The sequence below is a fragment of the Scyliorhinus canicula genome, chromosome 13, assembly GCF_902713615.1.
Source record: "Scyliorhinus canicula chromosome 13, sScyCan1.1, whole genome shotgun sequence".
In the NCBI taxonomy this organism is placed as follows: Eukaryota; Metazoa; Chordata; class Chondrichthyes; order Carcharhiniformes; family Scyliorhinidae; genus Scyliorhinus; species Scyliorhinus canicula.
This window is the reverse complement of record NC_052158.1, coordinates 57895244-57909890: the sequence shown is the minus strand read 5'-3', so window position 1 is coordinate 57909890 and position 14647 is coordinate 57895244.

Below are 14647 nucleotides of genomic sequence, written 5' to 3'. Positions count from 1 at the left end.
GAGGAAACCGGAGCACCTGGAGGGAATCACAACAGACATGGGGAAAATATGCAACTCCACACAGACAGTCATCCGAGGTCAGAATCGAACCCGGGACCCGGGCGCTTTGAGGTAGCAATCCTAACCACTGTGTCACCATGCCAGTCTCTGATGCACTCCAACACCCAGGACACACAACAGTTGTGGAAGCTCTTTAGCATACCGGCAGATATCAGCCTCCTCTCCTGGAACCCTAACTCTAACACTAGCCCAGGCATCAGGATAGCTGTGGAATAGAATCATAGAATTTACAGTGCAGGAGGAGGTCATCCGGCCCATCGAGTCTGCACCAGCCCTTGGAAAGAGCACCCTAACTAAGCCCATGTCTCCACCCTATCCCCGTAACCCAGGAACTCCACCTAAACTTTTTGGACACTAAGAGAAATTTAGCACGGCCAATCCACCTAATCTTCCTTCCAGGTAGGGGGCGAATGCCAACCACATCTGGCTCATTATGAGCTTGCATAAAAGCAGGCCCAAAACAGGGCCTGGTATGGTCAGTACTCCCAGCTAGGATTGTTCTGGAGACTTTCTTTTGCAGCAGCTGAGGAGTTGCGAAAAACATGGCTCCCATTTTTAGGCCTTTCAACTCCACAAAATGGGCACCAAAAGGGTGAAATGCTCCCCAAAATAACCACCCCCATCCACTGCAGAGCTAGCTAAAATGCTGAAGAATTAGCAATCCAGCCATAAAGGCAGCAAAAGTAAGAAGAGGGAAACCTCAACCCCAGAGCAGGGAAGCCCACGTGGCGGCATGGAACCGGCCATGGTCGACCCCACTGAATCGGCAGCACAAAAAACATGACGCCGTGCAAGTGGGAATGACACGCCATCTGCTTGTACCAGGACTATAGATCACCTACAGGGCATGGAATATTTCTTCGACTCCCTGGAAGAGGCCAACAACTTCATTCGGAAGAACAAACTTAAAATGCTGTCTTAATATCAAGGGCAGTGACTATCGCCTCAATTCATTAGTTCAGCTCTGCTGCCCATGTTTGGACACAGGCTATATTGCGGTCCAGAGCTGAGTGACCCTTGTCGAAAGTCAACTGAATGTCTCTGAGCAGTTTATTGTTATGTAAGTGCCAATTGATATCATTACCAATGAGGCCTTCCTTCAATTGGCTGATGATTCAGAGTACGTGGATGGGGAGATATTGTTTTTTTGTGGCCGGGGCATCACTGGGCAATTTTCCACAGTGTTCAGTAGATGCCATTTTGCAGCTGTACTGGAACAGCTTGGCTACATATACGGTTAGTTCTGCAGCCTATGTCTTCTGTACTACAGCCGGGATGTTGTCAGGGTCCATACCCTTTGCTATGTCCAGTGACTTCAGCCATTTCTTAATACCATGTGCAGTCAATGGAACTGGCTGAAGATTGTGGTTCTGGGGATCTCAGGAAGAAGCCGAGGCGGATCAACCATGCGGCACTACTGGCTGAAGATTGTCAGAATGCTTCAGCCTTCTCTTTCGCACTAATGTGCTGGGCTTCCCGATCATGGAGGATGGAGACACTTGTGGAGCCCCCCCACCCACCCACTCCAGTGAGTTGTTTAATTGTCCACCACTATTCGTGGCTCGATGCACCAGGACTGCAGAGCTTAGATCTGATCCGTTGTTCTGGGATCACACAGCTCTGACTGTCAAATGCCAATTTTGCTGTTTGGCACTCAAGTGATATGGCTTCACCAGGTCTACATCTCATTTTTAGGGATGCCTGGCTCTGTTCCTGACATTCCATGCTGCATTCCTCACTGAACTCAGGTTGATCCCTTGACTTGATGGTAGAGTCGGCAACATACCAGGCCAAGAGGTTACAGATTACGTTTGAATACAATTCTGCTGCTGATGACCCACAGTGCCTTATGGATGACCAATTTCCAGTTGCTAGAAATGTTCTCAATATATCTATTTGATGCTATGGCAGTACAATACAACACAATGTATGGTGTATCACAATGAAAATGAGATGACTCCTCCACAAAGACTGCCCAGTGGTTACTCCTATCAATACTATCATGGACAGAAGCATCTGTGCAAGGTAAATTATTGACGGTGAGGGGAAGTAGGTATTTCCCTCTTGTTTGGTCTGATCTCATGCTGCTGAGCCCCAGGCTGGTAAATATGTCCATCAGGACTTAGCCAGCTCGCACAGTAATGGTGTTTCCGAGCCATTCTTGGTGAAGGGCATTGAAGTCCCCCACCCAAAGTACATTCTCTGCCCTTGCCACCCACAGTCCTTCCAAGTATTGTTCAGTATGGGGGGGGACCAATTCATCAGCTGTGGATGGGTGGGAGTTGGTAACCAGCACAATGTTTCTCTGCCCATATTTCACCTGATGCCATGAGATTTTGGGAAGGGTGGGGGGGTATGTGGAGTCAATGTTAAGCACTCCAAGATCACTTTGTGCAATATTTTACCAATTCTTTTGATGGGTCTGTCCTGCCAGTGGGACAGGACATACCCAGGAATGGTGATGGTGTACTTTGGGAAATTGGTTTTGAGGCAGGATGCAGGGCATATGACTGTATCAGGCTGTTGTTTGACTCAACTGTCAGACATCTCTGCCAATTTGCAGGGCTGTTTAGCACACTGAGCTAAATCGTTGGCTTTGAAAGCAGACCAAGGCAGGCCAGCAGCACGGTTCAATTCTCGTAACAGCCTTCCCGAACAGGTGCCGGAATGTGGCGACTAGGGGCTTTTCACAGTAACTTCATTGAAGCCTACTCGTGACAATAAGCAATTTTCATTTCATTTCATTTGACACAAGACGTTAGTGAGGAGAACTTTTCAGAGTTGACAGGTCTTGGTTTATCTTTCTCATTCCCAGTCCATATGCGATGTTCGATCGTCTGTCCATTTGTATCGTCCTCTTTGAGCAAGTTTTTGGTCATTGCTTCTTCTTACTGACATATTCGCAATGCATTAAGTATTGCACCGATCAGGCTATCCCTCACTGCCATTGACGACAGCTTCCTCAGGTGAAAACTCCTTCAAATGAAAAAGACGTAAGGAGATTCTCTTTTCCATGCCCTACTTCAATCGCTCTCCTTCGGATTCTGCATGGTCTCCTCCCAACATTCGGCCCAAATCAACGTGTGATTTGACTTTAAATTTATTTAGTTGCTGCCATGAGTCCTCTCTTGCCACAGGTCAGCATTTCATCTTTGTCTTAACCTCCATCTTCTGTCAATTCCGACAAGCTGGACCAAGGGGAATCGGAAATGCTAACCTCTGGTAGCCGAGCAATAATATAGGCGAGCAACTAGAAAGGAAAGAATTTGGAGTTTAGCCTTTCTGCAAATTCCACCTTAAGGTGCGTCTGTGTCTGCAAGTCCCGAGGAATTGTCTTGAACAATTGGAGGCTGACATCCTTCAGTCTATCAAATTATGTATCAGCAATATGTGGCTTCTGTCAGAATCTTTCACGTAATGTATTTTGAATCAGATTACATAAAGTACAACCCTGAGATAAGATTTCCTATAAAACATGTTATGAGCCTTTAAATTTCTTTGTAAAATTCGATGAAAGAGAAATAATTTGCTGTAGTCACCTTTGGTAATTGAATTCTGCTAATCATTAGTCATGACACAATTCTTCGTAGGCTGCCTCATTTGTAGTTTGTTCACACACACCTTCTAAGACACAGGTTGAGCTGAGGACCGAAATTACAGACTCTTAATGTACGAACTTCATAATGGGACTCAATTAACCAAGAGTGCAGACAAGGAAACTTATTGTGACAACTCCTAATAACAGTTTTTGCACTAATCATAGCAATAAATAATTCATACCTGCTGCAAATGACACTCTATTAAAGAATAATAATGATTTTTCAACCACTAAGCTAAACCTCATCTATTATCTTTTAAAAAACAGCTATTTGGTAGCTGTAATTAGAAAGCCAGTTACACATTCAAGGGTGTAATTAAAGAAAATGAATAGTAAACTCCAAGAAAGGCGCAGGAACCCTCACTTTGTCCTTTAAGGTGGATTTGATTCCTTTCAAAATGATTAATTTGGGTTCCAATGCAATATATTTCTGGTTAATGAGCCAAGCAGAAGGACACGGTATTTATCAGTGAATTTCTTTGCTCTGGAGTAATGCTGATGGGGTTGGGGAGGGGGGGGGGGGGGGGGGAGTTTGAGGAAATGGAAGGCGAAACGCTATTAAGCTGGGTCTATCACCCTCTGAATTCCATTGGGCTATCCGTGGCTTTGGCGTTATGAGAGGGCAAGTAGCTCGGCCTCCACCTGGAATAGCTACAGCTAAGTAAAAGAGATGGGGGCATTCCCCGAATCCTTGCCGCTATGTCCTGTAGCAACAACCATGTAATTCTGAGGAAGGGTGTTCTTGTTATGGAGGGAGTACAGCAAAGGTTTACCAGGCTGATTCGTGGGATGGTGGTACTGCCATATGAGAAGAGACTAAATGGGATTGTATTCATTGGAGTTCAGAAAAGTGAGAGGGGATCTCATGGAAACTTATAAAATTATAACAGGATTAGACAGGGTAGATTCAGAAAGAATGTTCCTGATGGTGAGGGGAGTCCAGAACAGGGGATCATATTTTGAGGATAAGGGGGAAACCTTTTAGGACTGAGGCGAGGAGAAATTTCTTCATGCAGAGAGTGGGGAATCTGTAGAATTTGCTACAACAGAAAGTAGTTGAGGCCTAAACCTGGGGAATTTTGAGAAGGAATTGGGCAGCACAAGTGGATAGCACTGTGGCTTCACAGCGCCCGGGTCCCAGTTCCCGCTGGGTCACTGTCTGTGCAGAGTCTGTATGGGTTTCTGTATGGGTTTCCTCCAGGTACTCTGGTTTCCTCCCATACTCCAAAAATGTGCGGGTTTGGCCATGATAAATTGCCCTTGGTGTCCAAAAAGGTTAAGAGGGGTTATTGGGATACGTGGATGTATATTCTATGTTAATTAGGTCTAGTTCTTGGGGCTAAAAGGATCAAACGATATGGGGAGAAGACAGGATCAGAAAGAATGGTGAGGCAGGCTCGAAGGGCCAAATGGTCTCCTCCTGTTTCTATTTTCTATGTTTTTATGAACAACACTATCCCCAGGAATAGTGTTGGACCTGGGTCTAAATTCGATTTAATCCTGTCCAAGAAGAATAGGTTAGCAAGTAAATTCACATTGCCTTCAGTCGTGACTCACAAATAAAAGAAAATTACTGCGGATGCTGGAATCTGAAACCAAAGAGAAAATGCTGGAAAATCTCAGCAGGACTGGCAGCATCTGTAGGGAGAGAAACAAGCTAACGTTTCGAGTCCAGATGACCCTTTGTCAAAGCTAAAGACAGAGAAAGTGGGAAATAGTAATACTGTGGAGTGAGAATGAAAGATGAGTCATAGCCACAGAAACCCAGGGAAACGGAGTGTTACTAGCTCCAGAAAGCACGGGAAAAGAGTGCTAATGTCAGTCCCTAGAGAGAAAAAAAGGTGTGAAAGGCCAAACTGCAGAGAAACTAACATCAGAGGGTAAACTGTGATGGATGTAGATGTGTGGGAGGGGAAGGGGGAAGCAAAGGGGAGAAAGGTGAACAAAAGGTGGATAAGGTGGGGGGGGGGTGAATATATATAAAGAAAGGCAAGAGAGAAAGAAATGGTAAAAAAACAGTTAAAATGAAATGGGATGAAAGCAAATGGGTCGAGGTGGGGTAGAGCTAATCATATGAAGTTGTTGAATTCGACGTTGAGACCGGAAGGCTGTAGCGTGCCTAACCGGAAGATGAGATGTTGTTCCTCCAGTTTGCGTTGAGCTTCACTGGAACACTGTAACAGGCCAAGGACAGATATGTCGATTCCCGGCTGAGTCACTGTCTGTGTGGAGTCTGCACGTCCTCCCCGTGTGAGCGTGGGTTTCCTCCGGGTGCTCCGGTTTCCTCCCACAGTCCAAAGATGCGCAGGTTAGGTGGATTGGCCATGCTAAATTGCCCGTAGTGTAAGGTTAATGGGGGGATTGTTGGGTTACGGGTATACGGGTTACGTGGGTTTAAGTAGGGTGATCATTGCTCGGCACAACATCGAGGGCCGAAGGGCCTGTTCTGTGCTGTACTGTTCTATGATCTATGTGGACATGGGAGCAGGGCCTTGTGTTAAAATAACAAGCAACAGGAAGGTCAGGGTCCGGAATGCGCACAGACCGAAGGTGCTCAGCAAAGCGATTACGCAGTCTGCGTTTGCTCTCTCCGATATAGAGGAGACCATATTGGGAACAGCGAATGCAATAGACCAAATTGGAAAAGGTGCAACTTCGGATTCAACTCTCCCTACAGATGCTGCCAGACCTGCTGAGATTTTCCAGCATTTTCTTTTTGACTCATAAATATTCTTCTTAGAAATCGCCATTTGTTCCTTTTGCTTATTTCTCGGTAAAGCAGCTAAAATAATTTTGCATCTTAACAGTGTCTTAAGATGCAGTTTAATGGGGTCCAATGGTCAAGTCTTTTCACTTCTAACTAGACTCGTCGATTCTGGCTGGAATTATCCTCACAATTTTCAGCACATAACTGTGATCGTTCTGCCATTTTATTTGTATTTGTCGCTCTCCCACTCTCCTGTCACTGATTGTCTAACATGTCCATCCTCAGAGTGTATAGCTGAGTTCACTTTTAACAACAGTTTTAACACCGTTATTGTCCAAACAGATGGTGTTGCCATGGGATCCCCTCTACGCCCAGCTCTCAAACATTTTAAGAAAGCATCATGGCAAACATCTTACATATTTTCAATAAATAGATGTGACATATTTGTTATATTTGAATCCGCAGCTGCATGTAAGAATTTCCTGACACACCGCAATGGGTTTCATCATCCGCTCAAACTCACCCTTTGAAATGGATTAGTCATGGGTTTTTTTCTTCCACATATTGGTTGAGAAATCTGTTCAGTGGCTTCTCCACTGTTGTCTACTACAAGCTGACCTTCACGGTCAATACAGTTGTTGGGATTACGACTGTTCCACGCGCTATAAGATTGGCCTTGTCGGCAACCTTGTAAATAGGGCTGAGCCACTTGCTCTGTGCAGGTTTGATGCAGAAACTGATATCTAGATATCGACCACCCTGATCAGATCATTGTTCACTGTGTGTTGTGCAAATTCACGAACAAGCCTAAAGCCGCCATTTTTGGTCCTGACAAATATCCAGGGCGAAATTCTCCGTTCCCCAAAGCTGATTTCGTAATCACCGATCGGGCAGAGAATCCCTTTTGATGGCAAAATCGGGGGTGGCACCTGTTTGATGCAGTTTTCGTCTGCTCCAGCCCCTCTGAAATGGCAGCATCGCGGCACGCGACGCACATCTTTCAGACGGCCTCAGCTCGTCACCTGTAGGCCCTTCCCTGATTCTCCGTCCACGATGGCCGAGTTCATGACGGCGCAGTTCACTTCTGGTCTCGGCCGTGCGGGAATCCGGCATGGCGGCTGTGGACTGTGTCCAGTGCTGCCACAGTCTGGCAGGAGCCATGTTGCTGGAGGGGAGGGGGCTTCTGTGAGGGCTGGAGACTGGTGGGGGGTGGCCAGGAGATGATGAGGGGGTGGCCGGGGGGCACTATCTGGCAGGTCGGGTCCGCGCACGGTCAGCACCATGTTTTCTGGCGTGACTACTACAGGTAGTCGAGGTGCACGTGCACGGCCAAGGACCCGGCCGTTTATTTCGTGGAGGCCGGTATTTTACGTGGCGCGGCTGCTAGCCCCTCACCGGTCGCAGCATCGGTGAGGGGGGTAGCGCTGATGTTTTCCACTTTAAACGCTGCAGATTCTCCGTACTTCGCCTCAGAATCGGAGAATCTGGCCCCTGTCTATTTTAGATTACCCTGGAAGGGCAAGGTGTCTCAAAAATTTGAGCAATAGGTGAAGCTGGTCACCTCGTGATCCTACTGTGCAGGAGCAACACAAGTGGTATTCTCCACGAACAGGACGCGGCCATCAAGCCAAAAAAAGACACGCTGCCTACCACACAAAATGAGCAATGTGGTATCTGAATTTCAGTGACTGTGATGCCAAGTATATAGACTGGACATCCCAACAACTGACAGATCATATCAAACAACATGTCCCTTCGGCTGGTCGCAATGGACAAAGTATTGACCATACCCAACCAGCCCATGCATGGAAAACTCAAAACATAATCTCAAATATTTGGCATATGAAAATATGTAACTTTGAGCACAGGTAAGCAAGCCACACTTCAAGCCTGACTGGTAATCGTAAATTAGTTTTCAGTGTAATTATTGGCACAATCAGGATTGTTTAGCAAGTGCTGTCCAATATGATTGTGGAATCATATCTAATATTGTTCTGAGTTTTGCAAGCACTAAAAATGGAGCAGGCACTCTATTAGTTCCAATAGTCTCAAAATCAGCCAAACAGAGATACCAGTACGAGGAGAGAGTTGATCCGCAATCACAGTGAGGATGAACTAACCCTACCAACCCCAAAATTCCACCCCGCTCCCTGCCGTGGCTATGCTCATCTTACCTCTAGACAGGGGTAGATAATAAAGAACAACTTACTCACTCCACCACAATGATTATCAGACACTATAAGACCCGATACATTTAGGATAGAAACTGCGCACAAACTGTCAGTGGATACAGCAGGATTCAGATCATTTGGAGACTTGGGCGGAAAGATGGCAGATGGAGGTTAATCTGGACAAATGTGAGGAAATGCATTTTGGAAGGTCTCAAGCAGGTAGGGAATATACAGTGAATGGTAGAACCTGCAAGAGTATTGACAGTCAAAGAGATCTAGGTGTACAGGTCCACAGGTAACCGAAAGGGGCAACACAGGTGGAGAAGGTAGTCAAGAAGGCATACGGCATGCTTGCCTTCATTGACCGGGGCATTGAGTATAAGAATTGGCAAGTCATGTTGCAGCTGTATAGAACCTTAGTTCGGCCACACTTGGAGTATCGTGTTCAATTTTGGTTGCCACACTACCAGAAGGATGTGGAGGCTTTAGAGAGGGTGTAGAAGATATTTACCAGGATGCTGCCTGGTTTGGAGGGCATTAGGTATGAGGAGCGGTTGAATAAACTCAGTTTGTTCTCATGGGAACGACGGAGGTTGAGGTGAGACCTGATAGAGGTCTACAAAATTATGAGGGGCATAGACAGAATGGATATTCAGAGGCTTTTCCCCAGCGTAGAGGGGTCAATTACTAGGGGGCATAGGTTTAAGGTATGAGGGGCAAGGTTTAGAGGAGATGTACGAGGCAAGTTTCTTTACACAGAGGTTAGTGGGTGCCTGTAACTCGCTGCCGGAGGAAGTGGTGGAAGCAGGGACGGGAGGGACATTTAAATACATGAATAGGATGGGAATGGAGGGATATGGACCCCGGAAGTGTAGAAGAGTTTTGTTTAGGCGGGCAGCATGGTCGGCACAGACTTGGAGGGCCGAAGGGCCTGTTCCTGTGCTGTACTTTTCTTTGTTCTTTGTTAAATCCCAAATTCAATATTCATCTCAACATGACATGAACTTACCAAATCAGGATAACCAAAGGTACAGGCCATCACACCCATATTGTCCATTTCTCTGGAGGGAAAGAAAAAGACAACATGAAGCCAATGATCAACAGGGTGCAACATGCAAGATAAGGACTGAGTTGAAGGATAATCTCCAGGATAAAGACTTCTTCATTGACACACAAATAAAGCAAAAACCAAGGATAAAACAGGATTTGGATCAATGATTATCTTTCAGGGATTCCAGCAATTGAAGCACAGACACCAACACTTCCACCATGCTGCCGCACCAACATCCAGATGGTCAACATCCAAAGCCATGGGCAGGGGGATGACTCAACCGGCGTGGCCATCTCCAACCCCTCATGATCAGCTCAGGAACAGAACAAAACAGGACACTCGATTGGCAGGCCAAGCTGACCCCAGGCCTCAAAAGCAGGATAATATTGTGTTCCATCAAATAAACACTTGAAATCAAGATCCCCGAAACATGGCAGCCAATGCTCGAACTCACGCAAGGATTCTTCCACTACCTCGCATCGAGGACCCGTCTCAGCGCTGCACCCCTCCCGGCCCTCCTCTCTCTCTCTCCCAAATCCGTCAGGATGGACAATAGGCCATGGAGCAGGATCTCAACAGTGCAGAGGTGGGCCTTCACCAGGGCAGTGCACTCAGTATTGCAACAACCTCTTCATCTGCCTCTATCACCTCCACCAAAGTACCCACATCTCCTGGAATGGAGCCCTGACAACCTCTGTTGCAGAATCTAGATTTTCAGCCAGGGCAACAACTTCATTGGCAGCCATCACCTGCTCCAAAATGGCTTAGCAAGGGCAATTGGGGAAGGGCAAAAATTGTTGGCATTGCCGGCGACACCCACTCCCATGAAAAAATAAAGAAAATAAACAAAGTACATGGAGCGGCATGGGTGGCACAGTGGTAGGAATGGCACAGTGGCATCATGGTTAACACCACTGCCTCACAGCACCAGGGACCCGGGTTAGATTCTGTCCTTGGGTTACTGTGGAGTTTGCTCTTCCTCGTGTCTCCATGGTTTTCCTCCAGGTACTTTGCTTTCCTCCCACATTCCAAAGATGTGCTGATTAGAACATAGAACATACAGTGCAGAAGGAAGCCATTTGGCCCATCGAGTCCGCACCGACCCACTTAAGCCCTCACTTCCACCCGATCCCCGTAGCCCAAGAACCCCTCCTAATCTTTTTGGAAATAAGGGCAATTTAGCATTGCCAATCCACCTAACCTGCACGTCTTTTGGCTGTGGGAGGAAACCGGAGCACCCGGAGGAAACCCATGCACACACAGGGAGAACGTGCAGACTCCACACAGACAGTGACCCAGTGGGGAATCAAACCTGGGACCCTAGCGCTGTGAAGCCACAGTGCTATCCACTTGTGCTACCATGCTGCCCAGGTGGATTAGGTGGATTGTCCATGCTAAATTTCTCCTTTGTGTCCTAAAAGGTTAGGTGGGATTATGGGGATAGGACAGGAGATTGGGGGCTAGATAGATGCTCTTTTGGAAGGTTAGTGCAGATTCAATGGGCCAAATGGCCTCCTTCTGCACTGTAAGGATTTTATGCACTCTCTGAAAAATTAGGAAAACACTCGAGACAAATGGGAGTATGGAAAATTATTAAAAGCTGGTGCAACTGTGGACTGTTTGCTATAAGGACTATAACGCCTTTGGGAGTGTGCTCTGTGGTAAGTATAAAAGGGAATATTCCTCAATGTCATTTAAAGTAAAATCTACCTATAAAAAAAGGTAGTGTTTTCCAAGGTGCTTTGAGTAATTTGTTGCAGTAAAAGTTTTGAAATGTGAACTCTTGCTCAGTCATTCTTTCAGCTGTAACTGGAAGTTTGAATTTACTTTTTAAAAGTTATTAGTCTCTCCAGAGATAATAACATATCATCTCCAACATATTGTCTCAATTCAATTAAATTTTTATCCACATTTCGTCAAACCATCTGCCCTTCAGTTGCTGTACTCCATAGGGTATTACAGGTCCCGGAAACAATTGGCAATATACACAGTGAACATTGGAGTCACCTAAAGCCCACACTCATTAGGAATTATTGTTTCCATGACAACAGCTTAAAATAAAATACATACACAATCTCCTATTGTTACTCTGCATTTCTTGGAAGCAACTAGTTCACATTTTCCAAATGAATGGAGGGAAAAATGTTGTTTCTTACTTTGTCATGCTTCAGGATCAGCTTTGGTTCCTTTACACCTCTGGTCAAGGGCTGAAGTCGTACTTCCAGGAACATGAACATAAATGTTAGCCTACACTTTTCCACAGGGTTCAGTACCACTGGTATTTATAATATGTATAAATGATCTGGAGGAAAATGTAAATGGTCTGATTAGCAAGTTTGCAGATGACAGTAAGATAGTTGGAGTTGCAGACAGTCAAGTGATTTGTCAGAGATTACAGCAGAAAATAGATAGATTGGAGAGTTGGGCAGAGCAGTGGCAGATGGAGTTCAATTTGGACAAATGCGAGGTGATGCATTTTGGAAGATCAAATTCAGGTGCAGCACGGTAGCACAGTGTGTAGCACTGTTGCTTCGCAGCTTCAGGGTCCCAGGTTTGTTTCCCGGCTTGGGTCACTGTCTGTGTGGAGTCTGTATGTTCTCCCCGTGTCTGGGGTTTCCTCCGGGTGCTCCGGTTACCAGGAGGAGGTGTCAGAGACACTCCTGTGACTGCAAGGCCAATTGGAGGAATCCCAAAGCCTTTTGTCGCAGGAGTTCGTGTCAGCGATGCGTGCCACTGAAGGGTGGCATCCGCAGTGGAAAGCCTGGGGCGAGAAGTCAGATCCAATACAGGAGAATTCCGAAGCATGGCTCTGTCGTTGAGGACCATGGTTGAGGCCTTCAACTGTATGGTTCAGACAATAGCGTGGTTCCAGGACTGGCAATGTCAGATGATGTTGAGACTTCTGGAACTCACTCTAGCTGCCCCTCCATATCATGGAATAACCCAGGGGGCCATGGGCCCTTGGAGGGAGGAATATGAACTCGAGCACAGCCCGGCGACTTCCACTCGGAGTCTCTGGGAGTTTTCAGCCCATCTGACCCCCCCCCCCCCCTTTCTGAGACTGGCACAACTCAAGCTCAGTGGGTAGAACAGGGGGACATGACAACACCAGTGCCACCCAGAAGTAGGCAAGGGCCCTCCTAGGCATCTCAGGCAACGGGGCGTGGAAGGCAGCTAGCCATTTCCACCTCTCATGTGCATCCTGGGAACACACCCAGTCGTTAGGCCCGGCTACTTAGCTCTCAACACACCCCATCTGCCACCCCATGTGGCCCACAGCCGCACCTGCCCCATATCTCCATGTTGCAGACAGCAAACTAGCACAGTCCTAAAAGCACTTTTAACCAACAGATAGCAGATTTAGGGTAGCAGGGTAGCATGGTGGTTAGCATAAATGCTTCACAGCTCCAGGGTCCCAGGTTCGATTCCCGGCTGGGTCACTGTCTGTGCGGAGTTTGCACGTCCTCCCCGTGTGTGCGTGGGTTTCCTCCGGGTGCTCCGGTTTCCTCCCACAGTCCAAAGATGTGCGGGTTAGGTGGATTGGCCATGCTAAATTGCCCGTAGTGTCCTAATAAAAGTAAGGTTAAGGGGGGGGTTGTTGGGTTACGGGTATAGGGTGGATACGTGGGTTGAGTAGGGTGATCATGGCTCGGCACAACATTGAGGGCCGAAGGGCCTGTTCTGTGCTGTACTGTTCTATGTTCTATTTCAGGACCACCCCTGGACAACCCCTACCCACCCCCCAACCACCCCTCCCCTCTCAAGAGCTAACCAAAGGATCCTGTCTCCTTGGACTCTCTGATGCTCAGTGGAGACAGTGGTGCTCACCTCGTCCCTCCCTGTCAGAGGTCATGGCACCCGGTTCTCATTTTTAAAAAGCAGTCTTAATTTGCGCCTGCGTGACCTTTAACAATGTTAGTTGCCCACAATCCCAAAGTCAAGGAATGGGATGAATCCTCATTGTTAGGGCTCAATGTTAGTTTACACAGTTTCAAGAGGCACTGGGTTCGCTAAGTATATTCAGAAGGATTCAAATTTTCAAGGAGGTTTGTGTCCTTCTTGGGTGTGAACCTAATCCCGTCATCAGGGAACGCCAGGGAAGATCGCGATTGGAAATCTTGCAGGCTCAAATCCCTTTTTTGACCTCTTGTTAGCACCATTACGGGATTTGTGCTGTGGCTAATGCAGCCACTAAATCCCACACATGGAGGTGCAGCAGTTCAAGAAGGCAGTAGACCACTACGTTTTGCAGGGCAATCAGGGATGGACAAAAAGTGCTGACCTAGCTGAACGAAGCCGACATCCTGTGAACAAAAAGAAAAAGACATGCGTGACACAACCCATGTCGGTCTCTGCAGCTGAGTTTCCATGTGGTGACTAGTGCAGCATCATTGGCACAGAGGAGTTCTCCGATCAGGACCTGCTGCACTTTTGCTGTTGGCTTGTCTTAACAGATTGCAGGGTTTGCTCTCTGATCTAATAAGCAGGTAAACACCTTCCATACCTGCAGGGAAGATGAATGTCGAGAGCATGGAAGAAAAGATACCACACTAAATGAGCTTCAGTGAAGAGCCCTGATTCTCTCCATTCTTCACCCCGAAGTGGGACAGTCAATCTGCCAGTGCAGTGCATGTGATGATGGAAGGAACAGGTGAAAGTTCTCCAGTTCTCAGGCTGCGTTTTCCGACGCGGTGCACCCCCCCCCCCCCACCCTCCGCCCCCAGCAGCAAGGTTCTCCATTCCCGCAGCCAGCCAATCGGGTTTTTGGCCACCCCACATTGTTGGGCAACAGGCGGGCGTGGGTGAGCTGCTGATAGACTGGAGGATCCGGCAAACGCAGAGTTCCGCTGAAAAACTTTGATAGACAGCCAATTTATGGCAAGATCTGGTGGAATCCTGCCCTGCCTGATGGGGTCAAACACTTCATTGAGATTTACAAACTCCCATCCCTTGAGCTTGAAAAGGCCATTGATTGTTTAGCAAGAATAGATAAAGTGCAAGAGGATAATTAAATAAAGGAGCGTGTCTATTAGGGGCTATAAGGATAACCTGTGTGTGAG